General features: G+C 42.4%; 1 protein-coding gene across 1 annotated transcript in view; it reads right to left on the bottom strand.

Annotated features, from left to right (window-relative positions):
- Nucleotides 1–9,813, bottom strand: part of SLC7A2 (solute carrier family 7 member 2) — a 74,127-nt gene extending 64,314 nt beyond the window's left edge. Inside the window, exon 1 of the mRNA XM_060136276.1 lies at nucleotides 9,702–9,813. The gene's annotated coding sequence lies outside the window, so the exon portion shown is untranslated. The remainder of the gene's footprint in view (nucleotides 1–9,701) is intronic.
- Between the last annotated feature and the right edge of the window lie 7,448 nt (nucleotides 9,814–17,261).

The following is a 17,261-nucleotide window of genomic DNA, read 5'->3' as shown; positions in this document are numbered from 1 at the left end:
AGGTGAAAGCTTCCAAACTTGAGAAACGGCCCACAAGACAGCTTTCGGTGTATTGTTAAGTTTAGGGAATGGAATACAAACCCTGCCGGCACGACAGTGTGTCACCATCCTTACAACGGTAGAACTAAACTTCCAGGATGCAGTGCCTTATTCATGTACTATCATCTAATGAAAAAATGATTTTGTTTTAAAGGTGGAACTCTAAGTTTCAGGAGAGTTTACAACAGGCACGTTTCCGAAGCTCTAGTACTACAAATGTTATCAACACCCGCTACTGTTCCTCCATGGCCTGTGAATGCGCTTTGTGCTATTTTCTTGATGAATACTGCACACAGACCCGACTCCACCTACACAACCACCATGTCACAAATGTAATGCATGTAAAAGAGGGCCTTTTTGCAACAAAACCTTACAGATCTTAACCACTTACCAAACAAGTCTGGCAATGGATAAGAATTTCAGTAGAGAAACCAACTTAAAAATTCTTCACTCTGCTTTGCTATTATTCATTAGGCATGCTATTAAACAAACATGACAAGTAAAAGGAAAAGCTTTCAGTGAGTTACTTTATTTTATTTTTTTGCAGTACGCGGGCCTCTCACTGTTGTGGCCTCTCCCGTTGCGGAGCACAGGTTCCGGACGCGCAGTTTCAGCAGCCATGGCTCACGGGCCCGGCCGCTCTGCGGCATGCGGGATCTTCCCGGACCAGGGCATGAACCCGTGTCCCCTGCATCGGCAGGCGGACTCCCAACCACTGCGCCACCAGGGAAGCCTTCAGTTAGTTATTTTATACTTTGAAAACTGACAAGGCTCTGCGGTGATGCTTACGTCTTTATTATGACCTCTTTAGTTCTATTAAACTATAAGTTTATTACATTTCAGAGATTTCTACAAGAAGATCCACGTCAGACTGACATTGAGCCATAAGGTTGGATTTCTAATGTCACTCGAAAGGTATTCCAATTTTAGATAAGAAAAGAGAGCACTGATTATTCTTATCCATTCTTTCTTTTTCTTCCCATTTGTGTATACTTCCCATTGTGTATACATACTCAATGATCTCAGTTTAACTTAGAATCAAATTTATTTCCTGGCCCACAGGTAGACATAGACATCTGTGAATCTCAGAATTTGGAGGAAAGAATTCTGAGAATTTTGGAGGAATTTGATGCTGGTGACAATTAAAGTCCAAAGTATCCCTTCAAGGCCAGGGAACTGCTTCCACCATGGCACAAACGGGAATGGTCATCACTGCGTTATTGTCCGGGCTCTTTAACTCGGAGCACCCCACTGCCCCACCCGCCTCTGAGCCCATCCTCAGCTCATCCTCGGAGGCCACAAGCAATGTTATATCAACAAGGGGAAAGGACGTATGACCGGGACGGCCCCATCCTGCCCCAAAGTGTTCTCTCCTAAGACAGTTTTCCCACAGGTTGAAATGGCTTCTGAGTTGCAGGGTTCTTTCTTATTCTGGGTTCCAGAGACCCTAGGTGTCCACTGGTTGGAATTCAGGGATTCTTGAACTCCCATGGGGTAGGGGCATTTTACATGCATATGTGTGGTTCTTCTTTCTTCTACTGAAGCATAGACATTATTAGAATCAAAAGAATTTGACATCTTTGATATCTTTGTATATCAAAGAATTCTAAGTACTACAGGACTTATACCAAAGAACTGTTAAGTGCCATTAGTTCAAATACAGTTGATCAAAACTGTATGAAACTTGTCATGAAGCCTTTCATTAGAAAAGACATATGTCAATGTAATCTTTTCTTTTTCAACCTGAATCTCTTTAGTTCTCCCACCTGATTCCCTTGTCCAGTCTTTTAGGAGGTACACAGTTACATTTCACAGACTGCTTAAACAGCATAGACCCCATGTTGTAAACATTAATATGATTCTACGAAAAAGAATATGACCTTGAATTTCTGCTCCAAATGTGTCTATGTAAATTCATAGTATAGGTTAAAAAGCCAAAGAGAGGAAACTATTCACTCTGAACACCATGAAGCTCCATAGAGACTAAAGTGGGAGCCCCACCGGCCTCTCTCATTCACCTCTTCAGACACATGCTCACACGGCACGGAGCTGGTGCTCAATACTTACTCCAAGTGCTGAGACGCACTAAAAACTCAGCAGTGCCCTTTAATTTCAAAGGGATGAAAAAACTGAACTCTCAGTAAGTTTTACACTTGGATGAAGGTTGTTAGTCCTTCTGTCAACTCCTTCCTGAAAGTCCAGATCGCTGCAAAATGTCAAAAACTAAAAGCTGAAACAGCAATCTCACTTCGCCTGATTAATCATAGTCAATTTGACTTCGTTTTCTAGCATGGGCTGCCTTGGAACAAAGGTAAATTCCTAATGTCGCCGAAACACTCCAGAATGTTATTAAGCCCTTAGGATGGAGTGTCAAAGCTCACCCCAGGCTCCTTCTAAGTCTCACGAAAATATCTCCCAAACAATTGCTCAGATTACAACGGAATTAAATAAACCACTTAAATCTTTGTGTTGGATTGAAATACAAGTATAAAATTGTGTTGTTTAATATGATAATTAAAGCACATAATAAATCTATAGAGAGTAGCCTGAATTTTTTTGGACACAGGCTTTTCCCAGAGGAATTCACGTCCAAGTTGATACAAACTACAAGGAAGTTTTCATTTGGATTTTTATCAGGACAAGCACCTAAGCAAATTGCAAATATCCTGTGTACTATGAGCCCCATTGAAAAATAATAAGTATCCTTTGCTTCAAGGTACCAGGAATGGGGCTTCCCTGGTGGCACAGTGGTTGAGAGTCCGCCTGCCGATGCAGGGGACACGGGTTCGTGCCCTGGTCCGGGAAGATCCCACATGCCGCAGAGCGGCTGGGCCCGTGAGCCATGGCCACTGAGCCTGCGCGTCCGCAGCCTGTGCTCCGCAACGGGAGAGGCCACAACAGTGAGAGGCCCGCGTACCGCAAAAAAAAAAAAAAAAGATACCAGGAATGTTATGGAAGTGAATATAAAGGAATTTTAGGAGGAAAAAAAAAATCACTGTCTAAAGAAAGCTGTCCTTCTGAACGAAAGGAAAATTTCATTCAGTACAGATGTTCTCTACTTGAAGGAAAAACACAAAGGAGACATTTGTGAAAATTTTATTTACTAATTTATTTAGGGGAAATTTAAAATTTTATTTATTCATATATCATTTTAAAATCATAATACAGTGAATATCCACCCACCACCCAACCCAAGAATCTAAAATGGGTAATATTTATTGGCCATACATGAGCCAATAATGGCATGACAAAGTGTACTACAAACAAAGAATTATGATTAAAGGAATTCTGAGCATCTGAGGTCCATTAAACAAAAACCCTATGAAGTGATTTTTACCTAGTAGAAATGGATTCACCCCAGGAGTCCTTTAAATAAAGATTTGCCTATTACACTGAGAATGTAAATCAATTCCCTGTTCCCCCCCACACACACACCACCTCTTGGGAACAATTATCAGATTTTTTTTAAAAAGGTACATTCACAAGAGCCTGAAACCTGGAAGGTGAAGCAGTGGTACCCAGTTGCATGTCTTCATTAAAAACCCTCCTTGTACAACAGAAGAGCTATGTTGAATATGACAGTAAATATATTTTTGGTTAAATAATTTATTTTAGAACATTTTTTTCTTCTTCTAGTCAATGGTAGGAACTGAACCGAATGTGTTTCCTTCTAACAAAAGAACTTTCCCCTCTCTAACAAGTAACAGAAAAGTATCTCTTCAGCAACCAGCATTTTTTAATCAGTCCTTTGTCCATTCTAAACTGAAAGCCAAGACTAGAACCAACACTAAACTGTAGCTGGGGACTGCTTTCCTGGATTTCAGAGGGACTCCTGTAGGAGAAGCAAAAGTGGGAGGGACGGCTGAAGACCTCTCACGATTTTTATATTCCTGACAAGGCCCCTTATGGGTTTTAAAGGCACTAAGTTTGTATAAATGCACTAAACTTAACCAACATAACACTCAACTGTCAGAGTGAGAAGTTAAGATAATCTCATGTTCTTAATTTGACTGCACTTTTGGAATGACTTTATTCTTCAAATTTTCCACCTAAAATATAGTCTCCTAATGTGTTTTAACTTTCCTCTAAGACCTTTCAGAATAGTTTGAATTCTCAGTTAAACATCATAATTTTCTTGAGTGTCAGGGTAATAAATGACAGACAGTTCTGCCAAATGATCAATAAGTATGATTGCCCCCTCCCAAATGCAAATTTTTGTGAATAAATGCTCAGCCAGAACTCAAGTCTAAGTGACCCAAGTTTCACCAAAGAGCAACTGGAGGAGGAAGAGTGATAGTGGTTTTAACAGCAATAATAGTAACAGTAATGGTGATGACAACAGTACCTTAAATTGATGGAGCATTTAGTCTATGTCAGGAACACAACACACATTATAAAAAAGAGAAGTTTAGGGCTTCCCTGGTGGCGCAGTGGTTGGGAGTCCGCCTGCCGATGCAGGGGACACGGGTTCGTGCCCAGGTTCGGGAAGATCCCACATGCCGCGGAGCGGCTGGGCTTGTGAGCCATGGCCGCTGAGCCTGTGCGTCCGGAGCCTGTGCTCCGCAACGGGAGAGGCCACAACAGTGAGAGGCCCGTGTACCGCAAAAAAAAAAAGTTTAGAACGGACTGTTACTTCTCCTTCTGATACCTTCAGCTTTGTGTATGGCTCAATCAAATGGCAGCTTTATCATTCTCTTCCTACTGTGTGTGTACTCGTTAACTCCTTCACTGGTGGTCAAAGCCCACAGAGACAAAGTCATTGATTTATTCTTCGCTTCTCTACAGACTCTCGATCTGGGCTGTATATATTTATAACACATATTCATCCAAAATGGATTAGCTAACCTCTGATCATGGAAGACTCCAAATGGATCATCTCCTAGGATATTCTTAGAATCAAAGTCATATTTCCTATTCCAAGGGAATCCCAATGTATCAAAACAGTATTTCAGTAATTTGTTTGTACATACAACTGCTAAAAACTATGATTTCGCATGCTAGTTTCACAAAAATCAAATTCAGCTGTTTCCACCAAATGGATGCATTTTTTTTTTTTTTTAAGAAACCAGCAGGATGAATGGGGGCTGGTGAGGGAGAAAATCCAAAGGATACAGATACTTTGGAAAAATACAATTTGCATGTGATACAGAGATGACTTGCCACCCCACCACTCAAATATATTTCAAATTCTAGAGATTTTAGTGTGATTTTTTTAAAGTAGAAATTGAATTGTATTCTGAAGAATCTTCCCCGAGTTCACATTGAGGAAGTAAACAAATAAGGCTGAACATGCAAAGAGAACCAATTTTTTCCTTACGGTTCAATATATAATGACTATTAATTCCACTAGTGACTCTCACCATTATCATCATTTACCAGATGACAGCTGGATATCCAGAGCCAAGTGAAGAAAAGACCCTAACCCGTCAACTTTTATCTTCTAATTATGATAAGTTACCAACTCAGATAACATCTCCCTGCCCACAAAGGAGCAGAATGAATAAAAAGTGAGCTTGAAGGTTTATGTTAAACTTGACTTTTTGAAAAGACAAGCATCTGTTTTTAAATGGAAAGATCCATTAAAATCAAAAAAAAGATGGGCAACAGTAGAAGCATAAAATGAGAGCATCTTAATTACAGTACTGTTCAGCATCCCTGGCGACATCAAGCTCTATCCACGGTGATCACTAGGTCTCCACTGGAAGGAAGTGGGCTTTGATGGCATAAACAGCATTGTATTAGGTATGACTGTACGAAGACTTAAAAGTCTTTGATGAAACCAGAGTGGGCGAAGGAAAGAAAAGAATTTTCCCCACAACTGTGGGAAAAACTAGCAAGAATCAACAAGGAACATAAAAATTCTTTGTTGTGTATTGTTCATAAAATATTCCAAAAATGAATATAACATAGTCAGGGCTTTTTTTTTTTTTTAAACTCCTAGAAGAAAGGTTATGAAATGTTCTTATCTCATCCACCTCACTGCCGAATCCCAGATGATACAAGTTCTGAACAGAGGCGCTAGTTAGTATGCAGTACTAGAATAGGTGTGAACGTATGGGTTTTATTTTTGTATTTTTTATTTTATTTTTGTAGTGGGATAAGGAGAAGGCATAAAATTAAATACATGACATTTGCAGTACTAAGTCATCACATAGGACACCCAGCTGATGTTTCAATCTTGGATGTAAGAAACTTCAAGATTTTCAACAAACCGTTCATGTTTGTACACACCCAGAAAAAACGAGAACCACAGACTTTTCGGAGGAGAGATATTGGAAGTAAAAGTCTAAATATGAATAGAAGAGATGTGACCCACATATTCAAATCCAGACTTTTAAACAAAAACCACATTAACTCAAATCTTAAGTCAACACTAATTGTACTTACCAATGAGAAGGTTAACAATGGCAGCAGAGGCCATTCTCAGAAACATTTAAGGCTTAAAAGAGTCCACAAGCACTTGAAAAATAATAGCATACTGCTTGTTTCCACAGATTAATATATAAGTTATTTTTACTAAATAGGACAAAAAAATTAGTAGGTAAATCATGCTCTGATTATCTTAACTCAGCTAGTTAGAGCCTGATCAACTAGTTAGAGTCTGGTGGAAATGAACCCCCAGTTGTTGCTTTGGTTTTGTCCATAGCATCTACAGCATTTCCACAGACACCACTTCTTAGAAAATAGCCAGAAATGCAATGAAAGGAAAATATAAGAGTCAGGACAAATTTGTTACTACCAGTAAAACAGAAATGCCAAAGCACATGTGCTTTTGATGATGGAACAGAAAGTAACATCATCTTCACATTTCAGAGAATGTGTTCCTTGTTTGCTTCCTGGTGTAGAGAGTACTGAAGTCATCTGTTTATAGGTGTTGTTACTTTACATAAAATTACAACAAAATAAATAACTACTCTTAAAATCCATCAATGGAGGGTTTCCGGAATATAAAAATAATTGTAGAATCTCTCCAAAACTGGAGCTGCACACTACTTTTCGATGTCTAATGCTGAGTACAGAGTAGGGACTCAGTACTTTCCAATGAAGGAATATACCTTTGAAGACAGACATACACCCTTTCTTAAAGTATTAAAATCAGTGGCGTTCACTCAACAATAAGGAGCACATGTTATGTGCCAGACATTGTGTAAGCCTGTAGAATGAAAAGCTATTAAAACAGAAAACAATGAAAAGAACAATATCATTATTTTTTTTTCTTATCCAGGCTATATTTACATGGTTTTGAATATTCAGATAAAGGTGTAGGAATAAGTTAACCACTTAAGTCCTCAAAATCATTTAGACAAGAGGTATCATGTAACTGAAATCTTAGTTAACTGAGCTTTTCAGTGTTCAGTTGGGTGACAAAACATCCAAATGGGCACATGTTACTAAGTATGTGAATATTCAGAAATATACTCAACTGAAAATGTTGCTTTTGTTCTAAATGTCTGACATGCAGTAAGTCTACAAGAAGCCAGTCCATGAAATTGATGTGTTCATATCCTGTTTGGGGAAATAATAAAACAAACAGCAACCTACCGGTATCTTCAAGGTTCTGTTTTGAAAGTTGGTCACTGAAGGGCATCAAAATAAAACAAGCAGATGGCTCTGAACACTTAAAAAATACACACATGTATAGAGAGACAGATATGGATATATGGAGCAGCAAGCAAATATAACAAAACAGAAGGGAAGACAGAAACTAAGCTAAATAGAGAAATCACAAAGAAAAACTATGAGGGAGAGTCCATTCGAAAAAGTAGGGCCAAAAAAGAGAAGAAATGGCCACAGACAAGTGCTCCAGGTCTGGCCAGAAGAGCCAGGAGAACCAATGATAAATTACGCAAGGCAGCCTGAGAAGAGAACAAGGTAGGCCACCTAGAAAGGAGACTAGGCACCTCCACTCTGAGAAGGTGAGCAGGTTTGCAGTAGAAAGCAAGAAACATGAACTTTAAAATCCTTCGGACACATATGTCCCAATGACAAAAACATATGAGTGTACAAGACGAAAAACTCCAGAGTATTTTCAGACTTTTAAAACTCCAACAGGTACCATGTCTTCCCTTCCAGCCTCTAAATCCAGGGATAATGATTAGAGACTTTGGAATCAAAAGGGCTTTAGTAACAGGTTAAGCTAAACGAGGCCAAGGATTCTGTGAATTGAATCCTTGCAGATACCATGCAGAGTTTTACTCTGGTTTCCAAGGCCACGGCACACCCAAAAAGACTAAGTAAGGTAAATGACATTCCCCTAATCAAGGCACAGTGCAGAAACCAAATGAGGGGCAAAGGAGGAAACCTGAAAACTCCTAATAAATAATGTGGCTTCCAGAGTCATCCAGAGTAGCTAACTAGCAGCTTTTCAGGGAGAAATAAAAATGCATATGTTCTATTTCACTGAGAAATCATTCCATGTCCAGCTTTAGTGAGATTAAAAGAAAAAAAGCATTTAATATTACAAGAAGGAAAAAGCAACCATAAACATATAATTAGCATATTCTTACCCTGTACATCTTCTAGGAGAAGATCACAAGGACAAATGTTTGCAATTTCCTGAGGAAATAATTATTATTAATGCTGAGGGGGAAGAGAAGTGACAGAGGTTCTAAAGACTGCCTGGGGCAAGAGTAAAAAAGCATCAAGTGGGAAGCCACAGACACACTGACTTTGTATCTCAAGTCCCGCCGGGATTCAGATAGCTCTACTTGAATAAAATCTGACGATATCCCCTAGTTAAAAGGATGAGTGTTTCTGTAGAAACGACTAGATAAATCTTATCCCCAGTCTAAAAACTGCTTTTTTAGGCAGTTCTGCATAAATATTTGAGAGTTTGAATATTTGAACATTTTTACTCCTGAAATCTGGGTACTGTTTGCACTTCAAAAGACTTATATAACTCTGTGAGCGGATTTCTTTTCAATATCTTTAAGATACAATCTCTGAAAATGTTAGTCCTTGGATTGGATATACGCATACCCAGAACTTGCAAAGCTCTCCGGAGGAACGGGTACTCTGGGGTTGACCGGCAGAGTTCCTAAACGTCAAGAATGGTATTTGTAGTTCAAGGTTGAAGGCGGCATGAAATAGGCTTAAAAGAGTATAGCCCATCTCAAAAGGGTTTAAAACTGCACCCCATTACTTAAAAAATACCCCAAACAGACAGCACGACGAGCCATTTTACCTGTCCTACCAGTCCCGGGCAGGTCGGGGTGTGAAAAGACTTCCAGAGCTCCGAGCGGTGTCCTATATGTAACCCAAGAGCCTCAAGCGAGCGGCAGGCGACTTCGGGGACCCGCCAGTGCGCAGGGCGGGGTGGGGAGGCCCGGCCGGTCCTCCCGCACGAGGGTGCCCAGGGCCCCTCGGGACCAGGGCGGCCAAAGGGAACCGCGGCGTCGCCGTGCCAGGCCGCCTACCGGCCCCCACGACCCGCACGGCGGCCGCGGATCCCGACGCCCTGGGGGCCGCACGGGGCGAGGCGAAGCCCGGAGCGCGGCCCCGGGACTCTCCGTCTCCGAGGGGCCGGAGCGCGGCCTCCGGGCAGCTGCGCGCAGCTGGACGCGGCCCCGGGCGCCTCCGCCCCAGCCCTATCCCTCCGGCTCGGCGCCCAGGCCGCCCCTCGCCTGCGGCCCCTCCGCGCCGCCCGACCCTCGGCAACTTACTGGGGCAGCGCGAGGGCCGCGACGAGGGGCCGGGGATGGGCGAGTGGCAGGAGAGTGTCGGGGCTCGCGGCTCGGGGAGGCTGCTGGAGCGGCCGCCGCCTCGCTGGTCCGCGCCGAGACTAGCGCCGGGGCCGCCGCGCTGCAGAAGGCGGGCTGGGCAGGTGGGCGCAGCTTGTGTAGCCGCGCCGGGGGCGGGGCCTGGCCGGGGGGCACCGCCTCCCCCTCCCCCCTTCCTCCCCTTCCAGCCCCCGCGCTCGCCGACCCCTCACCCGAGCCCGCCTCCCGCCCCGACAGTCCAGGCCACGCTGCCAGCCCTCGGGGTAGGAGGGTCGGGCTGCAGCGCCGCGGAGTCTGTCTACGGCCCGGTGCACTTGGCCGTGCGCTCGGCCGGGGCTAGGCCCGTGGGCGCCGGCGGGCGGGGAGGCCGAGCTCTGCCGGGCGGCGAATTCTTGCTCTCCCTGGAGGTCCCAGCCTCAGGCGCATCTCCGAGGCTGCTTCTAAGTAGAGTTCCTCTAAGTGGGATTTTTGTCCCCGATTTATTTTTTATTCTGAGAAGAATTTGCAAGTAAGAAAGTAATGATAATAAAATATGTCAAGGACCGTAATAAATAGAACCCAGATGGGCGTGCTTTGTCAAATAGTACTACTTCACCAGTAAAAACCGTAAACCGTTTGTTACAATGTTTAGTTGCTAGTTTGAAAATCCCGGTAATGTGAATAGGTAGTCCTGATGATTTAGGGGTGGGCTTATAAGAAAGTGACATTTGCTGTTTCTGAGAGAGTAGTAAGAGTTACATGACCAAGGTTTCTCATGCTGTGCTGTTGTTTAATTTAGGGGTCTCTGATAAGATTAAAGACACAATATGAAACTGTTCATTTTAATCCAAAAGGAGGCCAACGCTGGCACTGAATTGAGCAGTGAGTGTATATTATTGTTTTTGTTTGCTGGAAAGATCTACCTTATTTTGTTTAGTGTTGTGGTAAACATCTTTATTCATCTACCAGTAATGCTTGTCTCTTTGGCAAAGTGCCAAATTCATATTGAAGAATTATATGTACATTTTTCATGTGATGTTCTAAATCATTCTTAACTTCTCTAAGACATGTGTTCCCAAGAGAATCTGATTAAAGATTTAGGGCTTCACTCCAGAAACTGGTCCATGTACAAAATCTCAATGACTATTTCAGAAGCGCATGTACCTCATGAAGCCATTAAGAACCCCATTAAAGAACTGGAAATCTAAATAGCAACATGGCTACAAGAGTATTATCTGTTCCAGTAAATGTCCTAAGTAATAGAGACACTGTTAATATAAACTTACTTTTATAGTATAAAACGGATTCCTTATGCAAATAATTATTAATGACATTGAGGAAAATGATACGTATAGACTCTGACACCAAATTCATTCAGTCCCGCAAAGGCTAAGAGGCATTGTACAGGGGGGTGAAGACTCAAGACGCAAGAGTATTTGTCTAACTTCTAAAGGTTAAGAACACAATCTAAATGTTTTTACCTGTTTTTTTTCTTTAATAGAGATTGCTATTTTTTAATTTATGAGATTATTTCCCCGCATATTTTTATTTAAACATCGTGAAGGGACAGTCTGTTATTAGGTTGCAGAACAATGATTGGGGATAAACTAATCTATTTGACATTTAGAAACTGCCAATTTAGTCAAAATATCAATCTTTGAGTTTATCTAGTAATCTGCCCATCTGATTTTGGTACTTCCTGAAACAATACATGTGTCCATGTGTGTCAATAATAAAAGCTATTTCATCTCTAAGCAAAAACGAACAAGTCCTTTCTAACAAGCACAATGTTTGATGAATATCTTGACACAGTAGAAGGTTTTTTTTTAATTAATTTATTTTATTTTTGTCTGCGTTGGGTCTTCGCTGCTGCGCGCGGGCTTTCTCTAGTTGCAGCGAGCAGGGGCTACTCTTCGTTGTGGTGCACGGGCTTCTCATTGCGGTGGCTTCTCTTGTTGTGGAGCACGGGCTCTAGGCGCGCGGGCTTCAGTAGTTGTGGCTCGTGGGCTCAGTAGTTGTGGCTCGCGGGCTCTAGAGCACAGGCTCAGTAGTTGTGGTGCACGTGCTTAGTTGCCCCACGGCATGTGGGATCTTCCTGGACCAGGGATCAAACCAATGTCCCCGGCATTGGCAGGCGGATTCTTAACAACTGTGCCACCAAGAAAGTCCCACACTAAAAGTTTTGATTTATATATTCCTTTTCCTGTTTGCAATTATTTGTTAACTGTGAACCCCGTATCTCATCTTTGGTTATTTCTCAAATGTTAAAATGTATTTAGGTGTAGAAAGAATAGAAGATCCACAGATCTAGTATGAGTCTTTAAGACTGACTCTGAGAGACAAAGGATATTAGAATAGAATATTTAGAAGTAAAATGTTTGACATGGACTAAGCTATTTTGACATCTTCATTTGCATTTCCTTTAGCACTACTCTATTCCTGCTACAGAAACAGAATTATTGTCTTCTCCCTATTTGATTAATCCTTTCATCCACCTCTGCCTCACCTGTGTGGAGTACTGTACAGTAATCACTTTTCATTTTCATGTGTCAAACTTCCTGCTTAGAAATGAAACAGAAAATCCAAGTTAGTCATTTTCAGCAGAAGGAGTAATCTAGGTTGTTGTCTTCCAAAGATTTCAGAAACATTTGTGCATGTCTGAACTCCTAAGCTTTTATGAAATTACAGGAAAGTTCAAGGGACTTTTGTAGCTCAATAAATTACACACCCTGTATCCTACACTTGCCAAACACAACCCAGAGTAAGTCTCATATCCACGAATAAGGGATTTACTTTAACTATCAAGGCTGAATGAGTTGATTCTTATTAGTTCTAATTTTGACTCTATTATCCCCAAGCTATTTCAGCAAAGACAAAGCTAAAATCCACCAGTTTTTTTTAAATGGTTGGATACTAGATATTGAAGCTTGTTTTATAGTTGAATAAATAGGCTTGAAGGAGAAAAAAGTCTTGGATCAGAGTTCAGACCACTAGAGTTTCAAGTGCTTTCAGGCCACTGTTGTTCTCCATTTCCCTTTCAAAAACATGTAAAAAATTAAAGGTGATTTTCCACACATTCCATATTTACCCATTCCTTAAGATAAACAATAAAATATTGAAAAAAATACAATAAGCCCTTATAAGACAAATTATCTTTTAAATTTGTATTTTTCGACTTGTCTTTTAACAAAGACCAAATAATGGTTTCGCAATGGTTTTCAGTTCCGCACTGCTCTCCCTATGAATTTCCCTACATCCTGCCACTCAGCTAGTTTCTGGGTTTTCTTTACATTGGCCATTAATCAAGAATCGCCCAGAGCTCCACCCGTTCCGTGCTGGTCTCTGTTTCCTTCGGCCAGGATTCCTGCTGGGACTGTATCTGCTGAAAAAAGTCAGCCTTCTCAATCCAAACATCTTCAGTCAGCCTGTTGCTCTAAGGACTGAAAACCAGGGAGGGGGTCAGGAGAGAGCTCAGCTGATGTAAATCCTTCTCTGTCCCTCCACCTTGTCAAAGGTTCTCACTGCTCCGGCGATGGCTTCCTAACCATGTCCAGTGGGCTTCTCTCAGTTTTCAACTGCCTCAAATTCTCTCCGGCTTTCTATCCTTTTGTCTGGAAATTGTTTTCCCCCTTGGCTTTCGTGATCTCTTCATTTTCTTCCTACCATCCTGACAACTTTTTGTCCTCCTTGCTAACTATGGAACTCCTAAGAATAAATTCTTGAATCATTTTATCTTCATCCACCTTCACAATCTTAGCTGTTATCCATTCCTAAGGCTCAGCCAACTTGATGGCATCTCTCCCAAAAGCTACTTTGTTTGACCTTGTCTTTGCTCCAAACTGTGTCTCTGGGGAGATAAACTTGCAAGTACTTGAAATTATATGATTGAAGAAAAATCCATCTCTTCCTTAGACTGATATCTCTCTCCAGCTTTCTTCTTACTATTTTTCTGGTACTCTTTAAGTTATACATTCTCCTGGTAATAACCTTAAATTGTTATTTACAGCTCTCTCCTTTACTTTTTTTTTTTTTTTTTTTTTGCGGTACGCGGGCCTCTCACTGTTGTGGCCTCTCCCGTTGCGGAGCACAGGCTCTGGACGCGCAGGCTCAGCGGCTATGGCTCACGGGCCCAGCCGCCCCGCGGCATGCGGGATCTTCGCGGATCGGGGCACGAACCCGTGTCCCCTGCATCGGCAGGCGGACTCTCAACCACTGCCACCAGGGAAGCCCTCCTTTACTTTTTTTTATGTTCCATCAGTCACGAAGTGCTGCTACTCTTCCTCCGTTGATTCTGTATTACAGAAACAAATTTTCTCTTGATTTCTAATCTCTGTCTCCCTAATCTCTATCCTTATCACGTTTTCTTTTTAACATCTTTATTGGAGTATAATTGCTTTACAATGGTGTGTTAGTTTCTGCCGTATAACAAAGTGAATCAGCTATACCTATACCTATATCCCCATATCCCCATATCCCCTCACTCTTACGTCTCCCTCCCACCCGCCCTCCTATCCCACCCCTCTAGGTGGTCACAGAGCACCGAGCTGATCTCCCTGTGCTATGCGGCTGCTTCCCACCAGCTATCTATTTTACATTTGGTAGCGTATATATGTCCATGTCACTCTCTCACTTCGTCCCAGCTTCCCCTTCCCCCTCCCCACGTCCTCAAGTCCATTCTCTACATCTGTGTCTTTTCTCCTGTCCTGCCCCTAGGTTCTTCAGAACCTTTTTCTTTTTTTTAGATTCCATATTATCCTTATCATGTTAAGACAAGTTACTGCAGTCTTTTCAACAACTCATGGTGTCTTCTCATCGATTATAGAATCAAACTAAACTCCTATCTTGTACAGACCCCATCAGTAGATATTCTTGACTTATCATGTGTCCAAGATGGTAGCCACTTGCCACGTGCACCTCTTGAGCGCTTGATTCATGACTAACCTGAACTGAGATGTGCTGAAGAGTAAAATATACCCTGAATTTCAAAGACCATACAATCAAAGTCATGTAAAAATGGTTCACTAATAATTCTTTCACACAGATTACCTGTTGAAGTAATGTTTGGGCTAGGCCATCTACATCATTGGAATTATTTTCACCTGTTTCTTTTGACTTCTATTTCTATGTGACTGCTAGAGAATGTTAAGTTACAAACGTGGCTCACCTTGTATTTTACTGGACAGCGCTGCTTTAGACAATCAACAAGCCTGTCCTGGGCTAAGCAAGATGCAACAAATTTTTTAAAAAGCACGAATAATCCACCCCTTCACAACCCAGCTAGGGGGATAAGACATTGAAAATCAATTATTGACACCACGGTAGGAAAACGCCAAACGACTGAAGAAGAAAATTAGCCCTGTGGAAGCTTAAAGGAGAGAAGTGGTCAGGAAGCCTTTCCTGAAGAAGTGGCATTTCAAAAGATCCTTGAAGGACAGATAGCTTGCTTTTCTGCAGCTGTGGAAGAAAGATAAAGCCATTCTGGGACACAGGAGGTGGGAAAGCACTGAGGAGGCTTGGGGTAATTGTGTAGACCATTGGCTGGGGTGAGTGCCATGCGCTGGAAGGGACTCAGGTCGACGCATCTCCTGTGCCTCTATGTGCTCATTCACCTCTAGGATGACCTCTTGCCTACTTTTCTCATCATTCTCTGTCCCATTGCTTCCTTCCAGGCTTTACCATACCCAGGACCTGAAGCTAGGATAAAAGTTACATGCACGTTGCCAGCCCTGCTTCTGACGAAGTTTCCAGAAAGCGTGCTCCAATGTATGCTCCCAGACAGTGACACCGCATGGTGTTTTTGCTGAGGAAATGTTCTCCCGCACTGGGGAAACCTTTGAATGGAGGGTCCGACCCAAATAAAGAACAGAACTCAGTGTTTATTTAAATTGCCACCTCTCTACGTTGGCCAACCATTCTGATTTGCCCAGGAGTGTTCCAGTTTTAGCACTAAAAGTCCCAGGACCCAGGAAACCCTTCAGTCCCAGGGAAACTGGGATGGTTGGTTCATTTTACTTACTCTGTCATGTTCCAGGTTCTCACTTTGTTTTTCCGTTTTAGTCACTACTGTGATTTCTAAGACAAAATGACAGATAGTACAATTGTGTTGAAAAGGAGTGTGATTGCTTTCTCTGGTCACAGCAGTGCTGACTTGACAGCATTTTTTCTCAGCCTTGGTTTTGTGATGTCCTGGGGGGGTCACAATTCTTCATGTTAAATTCATTCAACTTCTACTTTAAAAATATGTCACTGGATACACCCAATCAAATAGAAGGGGGATACTTCAGTTCCAAAAAGTGGGAATAGACAGAATCCTACCTGCAAGTAACCTTACCTCTTCACTGGAGCCTAATCATCCCCGTCAGTTCCCTGTTACTTCCTCCTGAGCCTCTTTCTGGGCCCTGGGAAGTCCCGCTCCTCTTGTAAGTCCCATTCTTGTTCTCAAGGCCTGATAGCTAGAGGACGTCATCAATATGAAGAGAAAACACCTAGCTGAGAAATTCGAGAAGCAGATGCAATTCCAAGTTCTGGCAGGAAAAGGCTTACCTGATTTAAGAAGTCTCCTGGTCCCAAAGGAATGAAGCAGCAATGGTGAACTGGGTAGGTGAGAGGTTTGGACTTTTAAGATACTGACCTGAAACCTTTCAGATCATCTACACCATATATTCATAAAGCTTAGCCGCAGTAGAATCACTTACCCAAAAGTTCTTGCACAAGTCTGAAAAAATATCCAAATTCCAATTTCCACTTAGCAACCACCTCTTGCACGGTGCTGTGAATTCCAAGTTGCAAAACTTCGGTCTGAAAATGCTCATGTGGAAAATGTTACTATCTACCACCTTCCAGGGCTTCTGTGTAGCCTCATCAAAAAATTAAATACTTGGAGGTCAAACAATGAAAAGCAAATTAACCTCTGGTGGTGGGGGGAAGGGAGAGGGACAGTTGGTTCCTTGTTTAGCATGACTTTGATGTTTTACTGTCTGGCTTGGGCTCCATCCCTTAAAAGATCCATCCCTTAAAAAGCTCTATGAGTTGGTAACCTGTCCTTAAAAACCTCAGGGGATGAGAGCTTCAGAGAGTATACTTTTTTTTTTTGGTACGCAGGCCTCTCACTGTTGCGGCCTCTCCCGCTGCGGAGCACAGGCTCCGGACGCGCAGGCTCAGCGGCCATGGCTCACGGGCCCAGCCGCCCCGCGGCATGCGGGATCTTCGCGGATCGGGGCACGAACCCGTGTCCCCTGCATCGGCAGGCGGACTCTCAACCACGGCGCCACCAGGGAAGCCCCAGAGAATATACTTTTAAAGCTCCCACCTCTTTTACTTTTATATTTGGATTGGCACGAATTGATGCCTCTCAGCAAATTAAGCAGTCTTTTGTGCCTTTTGTATCCTAGACAGAGAGGCAGAGTCTGTTTTAATGACGAGCAGTCTGGTACGCCGAGTTTCTTCATACAAGTCAATGTTGGTTTACTCCGTCCCAGGGAGAACACCTGAGTTCTTCCTCGGTTACATAGAAGAGTTCAGAGT

The sequence above is a fragment of the Lagenorhynchus albirostris genome, chromosome 21, assembly GCF_949774975.1.
Source record: "Lagenorhynchus albirostris chromosome 21, mLagAlb1.1, whole genome shotgun sequence".
NCBI lineage: Eukaryota > Metazoa > Chordata > Mammalia > Artiodactyla > Delphinidae > Lagenorhynchus > Lagenorhynchus albirostris.
Note: the sequence above shows the minus strand (reverse complement) of the source record. Positions and strands in the feature narration are given on the sequence as shown.